Source organism: Furipterus horrens, unplaced genomic scaffold (genome assembly GCF_987537825.1).
Source record: "Furipterus horrens unplaced genomic scaffold, mFurHor1.1.pri manual_scaffold_4, whole genome shotgun sequence".
Lineage (NCBI taxonomy): Eukaryota > Metazoa > Chordata > Mammalia > Chiroptera > Furipteridae > Furipterus > Furipterus horrens.
Genome location: NW_028327174.1, coordinates 96,220,133 through 96,237,697, shown reverse-complemented (window position 1 = coordinate 96,237,697; position 17,565 = coordinate 96,220,133). Strand labels below are relative to the sequence as shown.

At 40.1% G+C, this 17,565-nt stretch overlaps 1 protein-coding gene across 3 annotated transcripts in view; it reads left to right on the top strand.

The window, feature by feature from the left end:
- ERC1 (ELKS/RAB6-interacting/CAST family member 1) overlaps nucleotides 1-17,565 on the top strand; it is a 520,356-nt gene that overhangs the window by 352,349 nt on the left and 150,442 nt on the right. The gene's annotated exons all lie outside the window — the stretch shown is intronic.

The window sequence follows — 17,565 nt, the reverse complement described above, 5'->3', positions numbered from 1 at the left end:
AGTTCATTCTTTTTTGTTTAGTGAAAAGAAAAATAATTATTTATTTAATAGTTATATAGATTTAGATTATTTGTGGATTTCTGCCGTTAAGTCTTATTTTCTTTAAAACACCCACAAACACATAGTTCTGCCTCCCCCTACCAAACCAGGCTAGTTTTAGAAAAGTCAGAGATACAGTCTTCTTACTTCTTAGACACAGTTTAGCTTTACCGGCAGTTCCCAGTCATTCGATCCTGATTGGGGAGGTTTTGCCTATGTTGTGGTGCCCTCAATGCAGAACCGTGTGGAGTTCCCAGCCTCCTTGTAAACTGTATTGAGTTCTCCCTTTCCTTTCAAAGCCGCATGGTGTTCTCCTCCTTCCTTGAAAACTGCGTGGATCTCCTGTCCTCTTCTCAAAACCACATGGAGAACCTCGCTAAAAATCTCAGTTCATTCTTTTAATCACCTTTTCTCCAAATTTGGGTGGTTACTGGGAATTGTAACAATTTTGTTACCTTATTTCTGACCTTGGTTATTTCAGGGCTTAGAATACAGTTAAGAACTTTTCTATTTCCCACCAGAATATTTCCTTTATTTTCTTATCTTCAGCTAAAGTTGAAATTACCTCCTTTTGTCTTGTTTGGTTTCTGCAGGTGAATATTTTGCAAGCTTTTACTGTGTTTTGTTTATTTCTTCTGAGTATTAGAAAAGAAATTCTGACATCTGCTACCCTTAGGCAAAATAGCTATGTTTAATTTTAGAGACATTCTAAGAGAATACAATATATTGGAACCAGCGTGTTACAAATAGGTTTCAGGTGTGGGCCAAGAGCAGCCTCATCTTTTTATCTCAGTTTCCTGTACAAATATTATTTTTTATCTGTTCCATGGCGTAAAAGGGTTGGAAAACACTGGTCTAAACTTCAGGACCTAAAATCCACGTTTTGCTCTTTTAACAACAGAAAATTTGTTTTGGATTTGGATTTGGATTGCCTAGAATACATTATCTACATTTCTATAGCCCTTTTCTGTTTTAGGGTTAAAAGCTTTGCGTCTTGAGTTAGAATAATTAAAAATATGAGGTGAGAATCATAATTGCAGGTTCTGTAAAATTCTTCTTTTTTTATTTTTATTCTTTTTATTATTAATCTTTTTTTTTTTTTTTTTGGTTTCTCAATTACAGTTGTCCCATTTTTCCCCCATTGCTCCCCCCCTGAGCCCACCCCTTCTCCCACAATCATATCCCTCCCCGTTGTCCATGTCCATGAGTCATTTATACACGTTCCTTGACTAAACCCCTCCCTTACTTATCGCCCTTCTCTCCCCCCCCCCCCATTGACTGCTATTCTGCTCTTTGTTCTATTTAGTTCTTTTGTTTGTGTTGTTCTTTAGTTTCCTGTGTTAGGTGATATCATATGGTATTTTGCTTTCTTTGCCTGGCTTATTTCACTAAGCATAATTCTCTTTAGTTCCATCCATGTTGTTGCAAATGGCAGGAGTTCCTTCTTTCTTTCTGCTACATAGTATTCCATTGTGTAAATGTACCACAGTTTTTTGGTCCACTCATCTACAGATGGGCACTTAGGTTGTTTCCAGCACTTAGCTATTATAAACAGTGCTGCAATGAACATAGCGGTGCATAAGTTCTTTTGAATTGGTGTTTCAAGATTCTTCGGGTATAATCCTAGTAGTGGAATCGCTGGTTCAAAAGGCAGTTCCATTTTTAATTTTTTGAGATAATTCCATACTGTTTTCCATAGTAGCTGTACCAGTCTGCATTCCCACCAACAGTGCAGTAGAGTTCCAGTTTCTCCGCATCCTCGCCAGCACTTGTTGTTTGTTGATTTGTTGATGTTGGCCATTCTGACTGATGTAAAATGGTATCTCATTGTGGTTTTTATTTGCATCTCCCTGATGGCTAATGATGTTGAGCACTTTTTCATGTGTCTATGGACCTTCTGTATGTCCCCTTCGGAGAAGTGTTTGTTCAGGTCCTTTGCCCATTTTTTAATTGGGTTGTTTGTTTTCTTGATGTTGAGTCGTATTAGCTCTTTATATATTTTGGAAATCAGTCCCCTGTCTGTGATGTCATTGGCAAATGTTTTCCCATATGGTTGGTTTCCTTTTCATCTTGCTGATGTTTTCTTTTGCTGAGCAGAAACTTTTTAGTTTGATGTAATCCCATTTGTTTATTTGTTCCTTTATTTCTCTTGCTTTAGGAGATGTATCCGTGAAGAAATTGTTACGTGAGATATCTGAAATTTTCTTGCCTATGTTTTCCTCTAGGACTTCTTTGGTGTCATGGCATACATTTAAGTCTTTGATCCATCTTGAGTTTATTCTCGTGTGTGGTGTAAGTTGGTGGTCTAGTTTCATTTTTTTTTGCAAGTCTCTATCCAGTTCTCCCAGCACCATTTGTTAAAGAGGCTCTTCTCACTCCATTTTATGTTCCTTCCTTCTTTATCAAATATTAGTTGGCCATAGAGGCCTGGGTTTGTTTCTGGACTCTCTATTCTGTTCCACTGATCTATATGTCTGTTCTTATGCCAGTACCAGACTGTTTTGATCACAGTGGCTTTGTAGTATTGTTTGATATCTGGTGTTGTGATTCCTCATGCTGTGTTCTTCTGTCTCAAGATAGCTTTTGCTATTCAGGGTCTTTTTTGGTTCCATATGAATTTATGGAGTATTTGTTCTAGGTCTGTGAAATATGTCATTGGTATTTTAATAGGGATTGCATTGAATCTGTATATTGCTTTGGGTAGTATGGCCATTTTGATGATGTTGATTCTTCCCATCCAAGAACATGTTATTTGCTTCCATTTATTTGTGTCTTCCTTAATTTCTTTCTTCAATGTTATGTAATTTTCAGAGTATAGGTCTTTTATCTCTTTGGTGGTTAAGTTTACTCCTAGGTACTTTATTTTTCTTGTTGCTATAGTAAATGGTATTTTCTTTTTTGTCTCTGTCTCTGATATTTTATTGTTGGTGTATAGAAATGCCTTAGATTTCTGTATATTTACTTTGTACCCTGCTATTTTGCCAAATTAACTTATTATATCAAGTAGTCTTTTAGTGGAGTTTATAGGATTTCCTAGGTATACTATCATGTCATCTGCATAAAATGAATAGTTTTACTTCTACTTTCCCAATTTGGATGCCTTTTATTTCTTTTTCTTGTCTGATTTCTGTGGCTAGGACTTCCAACACTATGTTGAATAGGAGTGGAGAGAGTGGACAACCTTGTCTAGTTCCTGAATTCAGGGGGAATGCTTTTAGTTTTTGTCCATTGAGTATGATGTTGGCCTCAGACTTCTCATATATAGCCTTTATTATGTTAAGGTATGCTCCCTCTATTCCCATTTTGCTGAGTGTTTTCATCATAAATGGGTGTTGTACTTTATCAAATGCTTTTTCTGCATCTATTGATATGATCATGTGATTTTTGTCTTTCATTTTGTTTAGGTGATGTATTATATTTATTGATTTGCGAATATTAAACCATCCTTGCATCCCTGGGATGAATCCCACTTGATCGTGATGTGTGATCTTTTTAATGTATTGCTGGATCCTGTTTGCCAATATTTTATTGAGGATTTTGGAATCTATGTTCATTAGTGATATTGGCCTGTAGTTTTCTTTCTTTGTTGTGTCTTGACCTGGTTTTGGGATTAGGATAATACTGGTTTCATAGAAAGAGTTTGGGATTTTTCTCTCTTCTTGGATTTTTCAGAATAGTTTGAGGAGGACAGGAGTTAGTTCTTCCCTAAATGTTTTGTAGAATTCGCCTGTGAAGCCATCCGGTCCAGGGCTTTTGTGTGCAGGGAGATTTTGGATTACTGTTTTAATTTCCTTCTTTGTTATTGGTCTGTTGAGACTTTCCACTTCCTCTTGATTCAGTTTTGGAAGATTGTATGTTTCTAGAAATTTGTCCATTTGTTCTAGATTGTCAAATTTCTTGCCATACAGTTGTCTGTAGTAATTTCTAGCTATCATTTGTATTTCTGTGGTATCAGGTGTGATTTCTCCTCTTTCATTTCTGATTTTGTTTATTTGGGTCTTCTCTCTTTTTTTCTTGATTAGACTGGCTAGAGGCTTGTCAATTTTGTTTATTTTTTTGAAGAACCAGCTCCTAGTTTTGTTTATCTTTTGGATTGTTTGTTTAGTCTCTATGTCATTTAGTTCTGCTCTGAGCTTGATGATTTCCTTTCTTCTACTTGTTGTTCTAGTTCTCGGTAGCTTTATGGTTAGGTTTTTTATTTGAGATTCTTCTATCCTTTTCAGATATACCTGTATTGCTATGAACTTCCCTCTCAGGACTGCTTTTGCTGTGTACCACAGGTTTTGGGCTGTTGTGTGCTCATTATCATTAGTTTCTAGAAACTTCTTGATTTGTTTTTTGATGTTATTGTTAACCCATTCATTATTTAATAGCATGTTATTTATTCATTCTCCATGAGTTTGGGTGTCTTTGATTTTTTTCTCTGAGGTTGATTTTTAGTTTCAAGGCATTGTGGTCTGAAAAGATGCTTGATATGATTTTGATTTTCTTGAATTTGTTGAGGCTTGTTTTGTGTCCTATCATGTGGTCTATCTTTGAAAATGTCCCATGTGCATTTGAAAAGAATGTATATTTTGCTTCTTTGGGGTGGAAAGTTCTATATATATCAGTTAAGTCCATGTGGTTTAGTGTGTTGTTCAATGCCTGTATATCCTTGGTGTTTCTTTGCTTTGATGATCTGTCTATTGTTGATAATGGAGTGTTGAAGTCCCCTACTATGAGTGTGTTGTTGTTGATATCCTTCTTGTGGTCTTCTAGTATTTGCTTTATGTATTTGGGTGCTCCTATGTTGGGTGCATATATGTTTATAAATGTTATATCTTCTTGTTGGATTGTTCCTTTAAGTATTATGAAATGTCCTTCTTTGTCTCTTTTTATTGCCCTCGCTTTGAAATCCGTTTTGTCTGATATGAGGACTGCTACCCCAGCTTTTTTTTCCGGTCCATTTGCTTGGAATGTTTTTTTATATCCCTTTACTTTCAGTCTGTGTACATCTTTTGTTTTGAGGTGTGTTTCTTGTAGACAGCAAATATGTGGGTCCTGTTTTCTTATCCATTCCGTTACCCTATGTCTTTTAATTGGAGCATTTAATCCATTTACATTTAAGGTTATTATTGATATGTGTTTATTCATTTCCCTTTGTGCCTCTGTTCCTCTCCTCTCTTTCTTTTTTTTTTTTTTTTTTTTTCTTCTTTTTTCTTAGAACTCTCCCTTTAGCATCTCTTGCAATGCTGGTTTGCGGGAGATGTATTCTTTTAGTCTTTTGTCTGAGAAACTCCTTATTTCACCTTCTATTTTGAATGAGAGCCTTGCTGGGTAGAGTATTTTTGGTTGTAGGCCTTTGTTTTTCATTGCCTGAAATATTTTTGACCATTCCCTTCTGGCTTGTAATGTTTCTGTTGAGAAATCAGTTGATAGCCTTATCGGAGCTCCCTTGTATGTTATTTGCTGTTTTTCTCTTGCTGCTTTTAGGATTCTCTCTTTGTCTTGGAATGTTGCCATTTTAATTATGATGTGTCTTGGAGTGGGTTTTTTGGGGTTCCTCTTCATTGGAACGCTCTGTGCTTCCTGAACTTGTATAACTTTTTCTCTCATCAGGTTAGGAAAATTTTCTGTCACTATTTCTCCTATCAGTTTTTCAATTCCATGCTCCTTTTCTTCTCCCTCTCTAATTCCAATGATCCTGATATTATCTCTTATCATGCTATCCTGTAATTCCCTTACATCTTGTTCATACTTTTTCAATCTCTTTTCATTTTGTTGTATTGTCCGGGAGTTTTTCTCTACATTATCTTCTAACTCACTAATCCGATCCTCTGCTTCGTTTAGTCTGCTTTTGACTGATTCTACTGTGTTTTTCAGTTCGGAGATTGCATTCTTCAATTCTTCCTGGTTCTTGTTAACAGTTTCTATGTCTTTTTTTATGCTGGTGAAGTTCTCTGCAAGTTCCCTATAATTTTCTTGGAGCTGCTGGTAACTTCCTTGGAGGCTGTCATGGTTGTTTTTAAGGTTGTTGAGTATATTGAGCTTCTTTACCACCATTGTTTTTAATTCTATATCTGACATTTGGGCTATGTCTATTCCATCTACCTTTCTTTCTGAGGATTCCTCTTTTCTTTTCATTGAGGGGTTATTTTTTGCGTCTTACCATGTTGGATTCTTCTTGTTTGTTTTTATTTTTTGGGTGATGGTCTGCTTTGACTTCCCTCCTTTGTGGTGTGAGATTCTTTATCAGAGATCTGGGGGTTTCAGTGGTGCAATCTCTTTGATCTCCCGAGCCTGATGTTCTTGGTTTACCCTTTATGTCGTTTGTTTATGCTGTCTGGTTACATTTCAAATGTTCTTTGGTAGGATCTTCCTTCTGACTAGTTGTTTGAGAGTCACTCTATCCATTTTGTCTTGAGTTCTTTTGTGTAGATGCTGTTAAAAACAAACACACAGCCCAGACAGGAGACCCACACCCTCAAAAATATCCCCCACCCTCTATCCCGCTATCGTCAGCCAACAAGCCAGTATTAATATAAATATAAAGAAATTATAGCTTTTATACTATAAGAAAAATAGATAAGAGTTGTTTTTAGGGAGGAAAAATAAGATTTTTGATAGAGGGGATGATGGATTAATTATAGTTGAGACTATGCAAGCCAGTAGGTAATATTTACATTATATGTTAATAAAAATAGAAGAAAAGGTTGTAAGAATGCAGAATGTAGTAAGAAAGTAGGATTGTATTGGATTGGATTTATATGGTAATTATATTTATTTATTTAGAGTAAAAGGAGGGCTAAACTAGACACACAAACAAACAACGATTAAAAAGGAAGGATGAAAAGGAAAGATTATATAGAACACATTAGAGATATAATGGTTTTTTTTGTTTTTCCCTTCCTTTCCCCCTCCTTCTTTCCCCCCCCCTTTATTTTTAAGGAAGGGAGAAAAAAAAAAAGATTGTTTTTACTCAGTTCAGCCTTAGTGTGTCGTCTTCTTTTTCTGCGTCCACAGCTGGTCTGGTGTGGCAGTTCAGAGGTTCTCGTTTCTTGCAGCAATGGTGTGCGCCCGCGGTTGCCGGCACGGCATGCTTCCTTGCCACCCGCTGGAGCCAGCTGAGGTGTCCTTGCGCGGGCGCCCCTGCACGCGCGGGCGGCCCGAGAGCTTGCCCTGCGATTGGCGCCTATTGTCGCCAGGCCAAGGTGTTTTTGCGCTCAAGTGCCCGTGTCCTTAGTCCCGATGAGCCGAGCTCTGGGAGTTGGTCTCTCGCCTCTTAGGGTGGGGCCGCGGACACTTGTGCTCAGTGGAAGTGAGCGTCTGTGAGTCCCTGCCGCCCGCTGTTCCCGTGCTGCAGCCGCCGCCTTCCCTCACCCGTCTGGTCAGGGATGAGTGGAGCCTGAGCTAGTGGTCTGAGTTCCGGCCTGGGGCCCTGCGCCCATGGGAGCTGTCTAGGGGTGTCTTCGCACGGTCCTCTGAGTGTTCTGTGGGCACTCCCTGTGCCCGTTGGGGCACTGATCTTATGTCCGTTCGGGAGTGTCCGAGGGACGCCTGGACTCACTGCCCCACGCACCTGGGCCAGTGAATGAGGGCACTTCCCTATGCACGCCCCCGCGACCTAAGGGTAGGGTTGGGGAGTGGATGAGTGCGCCTCTGTGCCTGCGCTCCTCAAGAACGGCCTACCACCCCCAAACTTTCCACCCCTCTCCGCAGTCCACTATAGAAAAATATAAAGGAGAATTATGTTCTCACTTGCCTGGCAGCACGCTGCCTCCTGTCCTTCAGCGCCAGTGCCACTTGGTCGAGTCCTGTCTCTGTTTTCAATTACAGTTGTCCCATTTTCCCCCCATTGCTCCCCCAACCCAGCCCACCTCCTCTCCCACAGTCATATCCGTCCCCGTTGTCCATGTCCGTGAGTCATTTATACATGTTCTTTGACTAAACCCTTACCTTACTTATCCCCCTTCTCTCCCTCTGCCCTCCCCCTGATAACTGTTATTCTGTTTCTTGTTCAGTTTAGTTCATTTGTTTGTTTTGTTCCTTAGTCTCCTGTATTAGGTGATATCATATGGTATTTCTCTTTCATTGCCTGGCTTATTTCACTAAGCATAATTCTCTCTAGTTCCATCCATGTTGTCGCAAATGGCAGGAGTTCCTTCTTTCTTTCTGCTACATAGTACTCCATTGTGTAAATGTACCACAATTTTTTTATCCACTCATCGACAGATGGGCACTTAGGCTGTTTCCAGCACTTAGCTATTGTAAACAGAGCTGCTATGAACACAGGGGTGCATAAGTACTTTTGAATTGAGTTTTAAGGATTTTTCGGGTATAATCCTAGCAGTGGAATCACTGATTCAAAAGGCAGTTCCATTTTTAGTTTTTTGAGGTAATACCATACTGTTTTCCATAGTGGCTGCACCAGTCTGCATTCCCACCAGCAGTGCACCAGAGTTCCCTTTTCTCCACATTCTCACCAGCATTTGTTGTTTGTTCATTTGTTGATGATGGCCATTCTGACTGGTGTGAGGTGGCATCTCATTGTGGTTTTTATTTGCATCTCTCTGATAGCTAGTGATGTTGAGCATTCTTTCATGTGTCTATGGACCCTCTGTGTATCCTCCTTAGAGAAGTGTTTGTTCAGGTCTTTTCCCCATTTTTTATAATATTCTTTTGTATGTACGTACCACATTTTTTTTTTTATTTTTATTTTATTTACCTGTTTTTAGAGAGAGGGGAAAGGAGAAAGAGAGGGAGAGAAACATCAGTGTGCGGTTGCCTCTCATGCGCCCCCAACTGGGGACCTGGCATGCAACCTAGTCATGTGCCCTGATTGGGAATCAAACCAGTGACACTTGGTTTGCAGGCCGATACTCAATCCACTGACCCACAACAGCCAGGGCGGTGTTGAGATGTGTTAAGATCTTTATATATTTTGGAGATCAATCCCCTGTCTGAGGTATCATTGGCAAATATGTTTTTCCATATTGCTGGTTTCCTTTTCATCTTGCTAGTGTTTTCTGTTGCTGAGCAGAAACTTTAGTTTGATGTAGTCCCATTTGTTTATTTTTTCCTTTATTTCCCTTTTCTTAGGAGATGTATCCGTGAAAATATTGCTATGTGGGATATCTGAAATTTCCTGCTCATGTTTTCCTCTAGGACTTTTATGGTGTCATGGCATACATTTAAGTCTTTCATCCATCATGAGTTTATTCTAGTGTGTGGTGTAAGTTGGTGGTCTAGTTTCATTTTTTTGCATGTCCCTGTCCAGTTCTCCCAGCACCATTTATTGAAGAGGCTCTTCTCATTCCATTTTATGCCCCTTCCCCCTTTGTTAAATATTAGTTGACCATATAGTTCTGGGTTTATTTCTGGACACTCTATTCTGTTCCATTGATCTATATGTCTGCTCTTATGCCAATACCAGACTGTTTTGATCACAGTGGCTTTGTAGTATAGTTTGATGTCTGGTATTGTGATTCTTCCTGCTATGTTCTTCTGTCTCAAGATTGCTTTGGCTATTTGGGGTCTTTTTTGGTTCCATATAAATTTTTGAAGTATTTGTTCTAGGTCAGTGAAATATGTCATTGGTATTTTAATAGGGATTGCATTGAATCTATAAATTGCTTTGGGGCGTATCGACATTTTAATGATGTTGATTCTTCCCATCCATGAACATGGTATTTGCTTTCATTTATTTGTGTCTTCCTTAATTTCTTTCCTCAGTGTTCTGTAGTTTTCCGAGTACAGGTCTTTTATCTCTTTGGTTAAGTTTGTTCCTAGGTACTTTATTTTTCTTATTGCTATAATGGGATTTTTTTCTAGTTTCTATCTCTGATATTTTATTGTTGATGTACAGAAATGCCTTAGATTTCTGTATATTTACTTTGTACCCTGCTATTTTGCCAAATTCGCTTATACTGTCAAGTAGTTTTTTAGTGGAGTCTGTAGGGTTTTCTGTGTATACTATCATGTCATCTGCAAATAATGACAGTTTTACTTCCTCTTTCCCAATTTGCATGCCTTTTCTTTCTATTTCTTGTCTGATTGCTGTGGCTAGAACTTCCAACACTATGTTGAATAGGAGTGGAGAGAGTGGACATCCTTGTCTTTCTTGTTCCTGATCTGAGGGGGAATGCTTTCAGTTTTTTTCCATTGCGTATGGTGTTGTCTTCAGGTTTCTCGTCGTCGTCGGCAGCCGTCCGTCTCGAGAGACGATGGTGTAGCTTCTTAAGAGTCTATCTGCACCGCCGAGAATGGCTGTGCAGTCCGACTCGGGAGTGACATGGTATCTGTCTCCTCCCGTGTTGAATCAACATCTTGCGATGACGCTGAAGCTACAGAGCCTGGGCAGGGTAATATGGAGGGTCTGCTGTTGCCCATGCAGCAGACCCCCCCTCTCTTCGCAGCTGAAGGGTCCAAGGGAAAGACGGAGTCGATACAGCTTGGGTTCAGGTGCGCCGCAGGAGTTGCCGGTGTTGACTACAACGTCAAACCGCCTTAGGGACTCCGGCTCCGGATTTTCTGTCGGGGTTTACTCCCTTAGCCTTTCCCCTGAAGAGGTATGCCGCAAGGCAGCGGAGGTTTTTTGGAGTCAGAGTTTTCCTTCTCTGATGTACCCTGACTGGAAGATCGAACCAGCGACACTTAGCTCGCAGGCCGACGCTCAATCCACTGAGCTAAACCAGCCAGGGCGGGTTTCTCGTATATAGCCTTAATTATGTTCAGGTATGCTCCCTCTCTTCCCATTTTGTTGAGTGTTTTCATCATAAATGTGTGTTGTGTTTTATCAAGTGCTTTTTCTGCATCTATTGATATGATCATGTGATTTTTGTCTTTCATTTTGTTTAGATGGTGTATTATATTTATTGATTCGCAAGTATTAAACCATCCTTGCATCCCTGAGATGAATCCCACTTGATCGTGGTGTATGATCTTTTTAATGTGTTGCTGGATCCTGTTTGCCACTAATTTGTTGAGGTTTTTAGCATCTGTGTTCATCGGTGATATTGGCCTGTAGTTTTCTTTCTTTGTTGTTTCTTGACCTGGTTTTGGATTTAGGATAATACTGGTTTCATAGAAAGAGTTTGGGATTTTTCCCTCTTCTTGGATTTTTTGGAATAGTTTGAGAAAGGTAGCAGTTAGTTCTTCCCTAAATGTTTTGTAAAATTTGCCCATGAAGCCATCCGATCCAGGGCTTTTGTGCACCGGGAGTTTTTTGATTACTGTTTCAATTTCACTATTTGTTATCTGTCTGTTCAGGCTTTCTCCTTCTTCTTGATTTAGTTTTGGATGATTTTATGTTTCCAGAATTTGTCCATTTCATCTAGGTTGTCAAGTTTCTTGCCATATAATTGTTCATAGTAATTTCTTACAATCCTTTATATTTCTGTGATGTCGGTCATGATATCTCCTTTTTTGTTTCTGATTTTGTTTATTGGGATCCTCTCTCTTTTTTTCTTGATGAGCCTAGCTAAAGGCTTGTTGATTTTGTTTATCTTTTCAAAGAACCATCTTCTACTTTTGTTGATCTTTTGAATTGTTTGTTTAGTCTCTATGTCATTTAGTTCTGCTCTGATCTTAATGATTTCCTTCCCTCTACTCTCTCTAGGCTTTGTTGTTGTTGTTCTAGTTCTTGTAGCTGTAGGGTTAGATTTTTTATTTGGGATTCTTCTATCCTTTTTAGGTAGGCCTGTATTGCTATGAACTGTCATGACTGCTTTTGCTGTGTCCCATAGGTTTTGGGCTGTTGCCTGTTCATTATCATTAGTTTCCAGAAACTTCTTGATTTCTTCCTTGATATCATTGTTAACACATTCATTATTTAATATCATGTTACTCATTCTCCCTGAGTTTGAATGTTTTTGAGTTTTTTCCTTGCGGTTGATTTCTAGTTTCAGGGCATTGTGATCTGAGAAGATGCTTGATATAATTTCAATTTTCTTGAATTTGTTAAGGCTTGTTTTGTGTCCTACCATGTGGTCTATCTTTTATAATATCCCATGTGCATTTGAAAAGAATGTATATTTTACTTCTCTGGGGTGAAAAGTTTTGTATATATCAATTAAGTCCATTTTGTCTAGAGTGTTGTTCAATGCCTCGATATCCTTGGTGTTTCTTTGCTTCGAACATCTGTCCATTATTGACAATGGGGTATTAAAGTCCCCTCCTATGAGTGTGTTGCTGTTGATATATTTTTTTGTAGTCTTCCAATATTTTCCTTATTTATTTTGTTGCACCTATGTTGAACGGTGCATATATGTTTACGAGGGTTATATCTCTTAATGGATTGTTCCCTTAAGTATTATAAAATGTCCTTCTTTTTCTCTTTTTATGGCATTTGCTGTGAAATCCGTTTTGTCTGATATAAGTATGGCTACCCCAGCTTTTTTCATGTCCATTTGCTTGAAATACTTTTTTCCAGCCCTTCACCTTCAGTCTCTGTGGGTCTTTTGTTTTGAGGTTTGTCTCTTGTAGACAGCATATATGTGGGTGATGTTTTCGTATCCAATTTGCTACCCTATGTCTTTTGATTGGACCATTTAATCCATTTACATTTAAGGTAATTATTGACAGGTATTTATTCATTTCCCTTTGTTCTTGTGTACTTCTTCCTCTCTCCTTTTCTTCTTTTTCTTACAGCATTCCCTTTAGCATCTCTTGCAAAGCTGGTTTGGTGGAGATGTATTCTTATAGTCTTCCTTTGTCTGGGAAACTCCTTATTTCATCTTCCATTTCACCTACCTTGCTGGGTAGAGTAGTCTTGGTTGTAGGCCTTTGTTTTTCATTGCTTGAAATATTTTTTGCCATTCCCTTCTGGCTTGTAGTGTTTCTGTTGAGAAATCAGTTGATAGCCTTATCAGAGCTCCCTTGTATGTTATTTGCTGTTTTTCTGTTGCTGCTCTTAGGATTCTCTCTTTGTCTTTGAATATTGCCATTTTAATTATGATGTGCCTTGGAGTGGGCCTTTTTGGGTTCATCTTCATTGGGACCTTCTGTGCTTCCTGGACTTGCATGACTTTTTCTCTCATCAGGTTAGGAAAATTTTCTGTCATTACTTTTTCTATCAGGTTTTCTATCCCTTGCTGCTCCTCTTCTCCTTCTTGTATCCCTATGTTTCTAATATTGTTTAGTCTCATGTTGTCCTGCAGTTCTCTTAAACCCTCTTCATTCTTTTTTAATCTTTTTTCATTTTGTTGTATTGTTTGGGAATTTTTTTCTACGTTGTCCTCTAACTCATTGATCTGATCCTCTGCTTCGTTTAGCCTGCTTTTGATTGATTCTACTGTGTTATTCAGTTCAGAAATTGTATTCTTTATTTCTTTCTGGTTCTTATTAATAGTTTCTATGTCCTTTTTTGTGCTGGTGTAGTTCTCTGTAAGTTCCTTGTAGCTTCCCTGCAAATCTTTGTAGTTTCCTTGGAGTTCCTTGTAATTTCCCTGGAGTTCCTTGTAATTTCCCTGGAGTTTGTCGTAGTTTTCTTTGAGATTGTCAAGTACATTCAGCTTCTTTATCACAATTCTTTTGAATTCCATGTCTCATAGTTGGCTTATGTCTATTTCATCTACCTCTCTTTCTGGGGATTCCTCTTTTCCTTTCATTGAGAGGTTTTTTCTGTGTCTTCCCATGTTGGATTCTTCTTGTTTGTTTTAGTTTATTAGATTTGTATGCTTTGATTTCCCGCCTTTGTCATATGAGATTCTTTATATGAGACCTGGGGATTCAGTGGTGCAGTCTCTTTAATCTCCTGAGCCTGATGTTCTTGGGATGACTGCCCTTTATACCATTTGTTTAAGCTCTCTGGTTGTATCTCAGTTACTCTTTGGCGGATCCTTCCTTCTGGCTAGTTGATTGAGAGTCACTCTGCCCACCTTGTCTTGAGTTCTTTTGTGGAGATGCTGGTAAAACATTAACATACAACCCAGGCAAGAAACCCACACCCTCAAAAATATCCCCCACCCACAATTTCACTATCGGCATCAAATGAGGCAATATTAATATAAATGTAGAGAGGGTAAGACTGTTATACTATAGGAGAAACAAATAAGAGTTGTTTTAAATGAAAGAAAGATGATAGAATAATAATAGTAGCAAGTAGGGTCAAGGCTATGCGAGCCAGTACGTAATATTTACATTGTATGTTAAAAAAGAGAGGGAAGAATGCAGAATAAGTGAGAAAGTAGAATTGTATAATATTAGGTTTTTAAAGCAGTTATATGCTATATGTTTAGTATGAAAGGGAGGCTAAACAAAACAGACAAACAAAAACTAAAGGATAGGAAGGAGAGAAGGTAGGAAACAGATTAAAGAAAGAGTTTTTTAAAAAGATGAGGAAAAAAGGAAGAGAGAAGGAAAAAAAGGGAAGAAAAAAGCAAAAAGAAAAAAGAGTTTTTACTCAGTTCAACCTTTGGGCACAGTCTTCTTTTTCTGGATCCATACTTGGTCAAAATTCTATGGATTTCAAATCTTTTCTGGCTGGCTGGCTGTGAGGAGATCTGGCTCATTTCTGTGGCTGCTTTTCTCTCACTCGTAGGCCTCCTGTAACTTTCTGCTGTGAGCCCCGCTGAGTTGGGTCTCTCCCCACTTGTCCTGCGGCGCCCACAAGGAGACCTCAGGCTTCTCTAGCAACATTGTTCTGTTAGCAAGCCAGTGTGCATGTCCCTAGTTCCCACCCAGCCTTGGGTCCTGGCTTTGCTCCTCCTCCCAAGAAGTCTCTGTGCTCCAAGCCTCAGCACCGGGCTGTGTCTGTCCCTGGCTGGTAGCGTCTCACTGTTCGCCTGTGTGCACTGCTTGCCTGACTGGGGTCCCCACTGAGTCTGCCTTTCCACTGCAGCTCTCCTGTATGGGCCCCTCTCCCTGGCTCAATTCTGCTCCTTTTTGTTTAGTGGTGTCGTGATGCACGCGCCCAGGACACAGGGTTGCTAGCCCAGATTTGCCAACCCAGGGGGTCCCCTCCCAGACTCAGTTCATACACCTTCATACAGTCCGGGCCGCTCGCTGTCCTCCCGCACTCCCAGCTGTTTCAAGGAAACCTTCCCATTGTCTCCCTTCAAGACTCCGCACATTCCAGCCCCTGTGGCAAGCGGCAGTTTCCAAGCAGATCCCGGCTAATGATCTGGTCTGCAGCTGCCCTTTTGGGGTGCAGTTCGGCAGTGACACTGGGCCTGGGGTCCCAGCGACTCTACTTTTGAGGTCATGGGCGAGCCTTCTGTCCTCTTCCACTCCACTCCCACACACTCTTCCCTGTTCGTGCTATATGAAATCTGCACTCACTCACTCCTCTCCGAGTTTGTACCCCAAGCCTTTCCGCGATGGGAACAAGCAGACAACACTGCTACCTAATCCGCCGCCATCTTCGGAATTCCTCTGAGGTTACTTTCTATGCAACTCCCCAAGCTGACTGACAGTCTAGCATCCTGCAGACATTCCTTGTTTTTTTCTTTATTATTTTTTATTTTTAGAGAGAGGAAGAGGTGGAGAGAGACAGAGAGAGATAAATCAATCAGTTTGTTTTTTCACTCATCTATGCATTCATTGATTGATTCTTATATATGCCCTGACCAGGGATCAAACCTACAACCGTGGCATATTGGGATGATGCTCTAACTAACTGAGCTACCCGCCGGGGCCCACAATTCTTGTTTTAAAGTTGTACATTTTAAGTGTTTGTGAAATATGGTTATATCCAAAATTTAACACAAGTCTGTTTAATTCACAGGTGTTTATTGAATACCTATTATAGGTGCTAAGAGAGATATATAGATATATTAAAACATGATCAACGTCAAAAATTAGGGCATATACATAAAGCTACTTGTGTGGCCATACTGTACCATTCAAATATCAACCAGTTCAAGCTGTGCTGTGCAGCTGGCCCTGTAATGTACCACATACAAAGGTAGCACAGAATTTAACAGGGGTAGTAATTGATGACGACGGGCGGCTTCTAGGAGGTCGTGATATCAGAAAAGTATTTTTGAAAGCTGGATAGCAGTTGATAAGATATGGAGAATTGCAAGAAATTCAGTAACATTGAAGTATAAATTAGAATGGATAATGGAAGTGAGGCTTTATGTACCATGCTAAGGAATTTGGCCCTTATTCTTTTTTTTTAATAATTTATTTGCTTGTTTATTTATTTATTTTTAGAGAGAGGGGAAAGGAGAAAGAGAGGAAGAGAAACATCAATGTGTGGTTGCCTCTCGCTCGCACCCCCAACTGGGGACCTGACGTGTAACCTAGTCATGTGCCCTGACTGGGAATTGTACCAGCGACACTTGGTTCGCAGGCCAACACTCAATCCACTGAGCCACAGCAGCCAGGGCTTTGGCCCTTATTCTTTATGTTAGTTATTTGTTCCTAAATGACAACTTACCCCTAACTTAATGGGTTAAAATAATTATTGCCTCAGTTTCTGATAGTCAGGAATTCAGTAACCCCTTAGCTCTGCACTTCAGACCCAAGACTTCTCATGAGGTTGCAGTTAAGGTATCAGCTGGGGCTGCAGTCATCTGAAGCAATATTGTGGTTTCAGGAGCTTTGGCTAGATTGACTCACTCACAGGGCAGTGTGCAGGATACCTCATTTCCTCAGTGAATGGGCTGCTCACAGCATGGCAGCTGACTTCCTGCAGAGCTAGTGATCCAAGAGTGGACGGCACTGAAGACAGAATCCACAGTATCTTTTATAACCTAATCTTGGAAGTGATATATATCACTTCATTCATCTTTCATTGATCATACAGATCAGCACTGGTATAACGTAGAAAGAGACTAGAAAAGGGGGTGAGGATCATTGGGGGCCATGTTGGAGGCTATTAAATATTTTGAGCATACACAGGATTAGGTAAAAGTAGGTTTACAGTTGTCCATATGGAAAATAATGCAATAGTTAATAAATAATACAGGACTAAACTTATGTCGGTCGGCAGCCGTCCGTCTTGAGAGACGATGGTGTAGCTTCTTAAGAGTCTATCTGCACCGCCGAGAATGGCTGTGCAGTCCGACTCGGGAGTGACACGGTATCTGTCTCCTCCCGTGTTGAATCGACATCTTGCGATGACGCTGGAGTGTCCTCTCCAGTGAAGCTGAAGCTACAGAGCCTGGGCAGGGTGATATGGAGGGTCTGCTGTTGCCCATGCAGCAGACCCCCCCTCTCTTCGCAGCTGAAGGGTCCAAGGGAAAGACGGAGTCAATACAGCTTGGCTTCAGGTGCACCGCAGGAGTTGCCGGTGTTGACTACAATGTCAAACCGCCTTAGGGACTCCGGCTCCGGATTTTCTGTCGGGGTTTACTCCCTTAGCCTTTCTCCTGAAGAGGTATGCCGCAAGGCAGCGGAGGTTTTTTGGAATCAGAGTTTTCCTTCTCTGATGTGCCCTGACTGGAAGATCGAACCAGCGACACTTAGCTCGCAGGCCGACGCTCAATCCACTGAGCCAAACCAGCCAGGGCATAAACTTATGTACTCATGAAAGTAAGCCTACTTTTCCTCACCTTGTATGTGCTATGCATGTGTGTATTTTAGATACATGGTTCTGTTGTG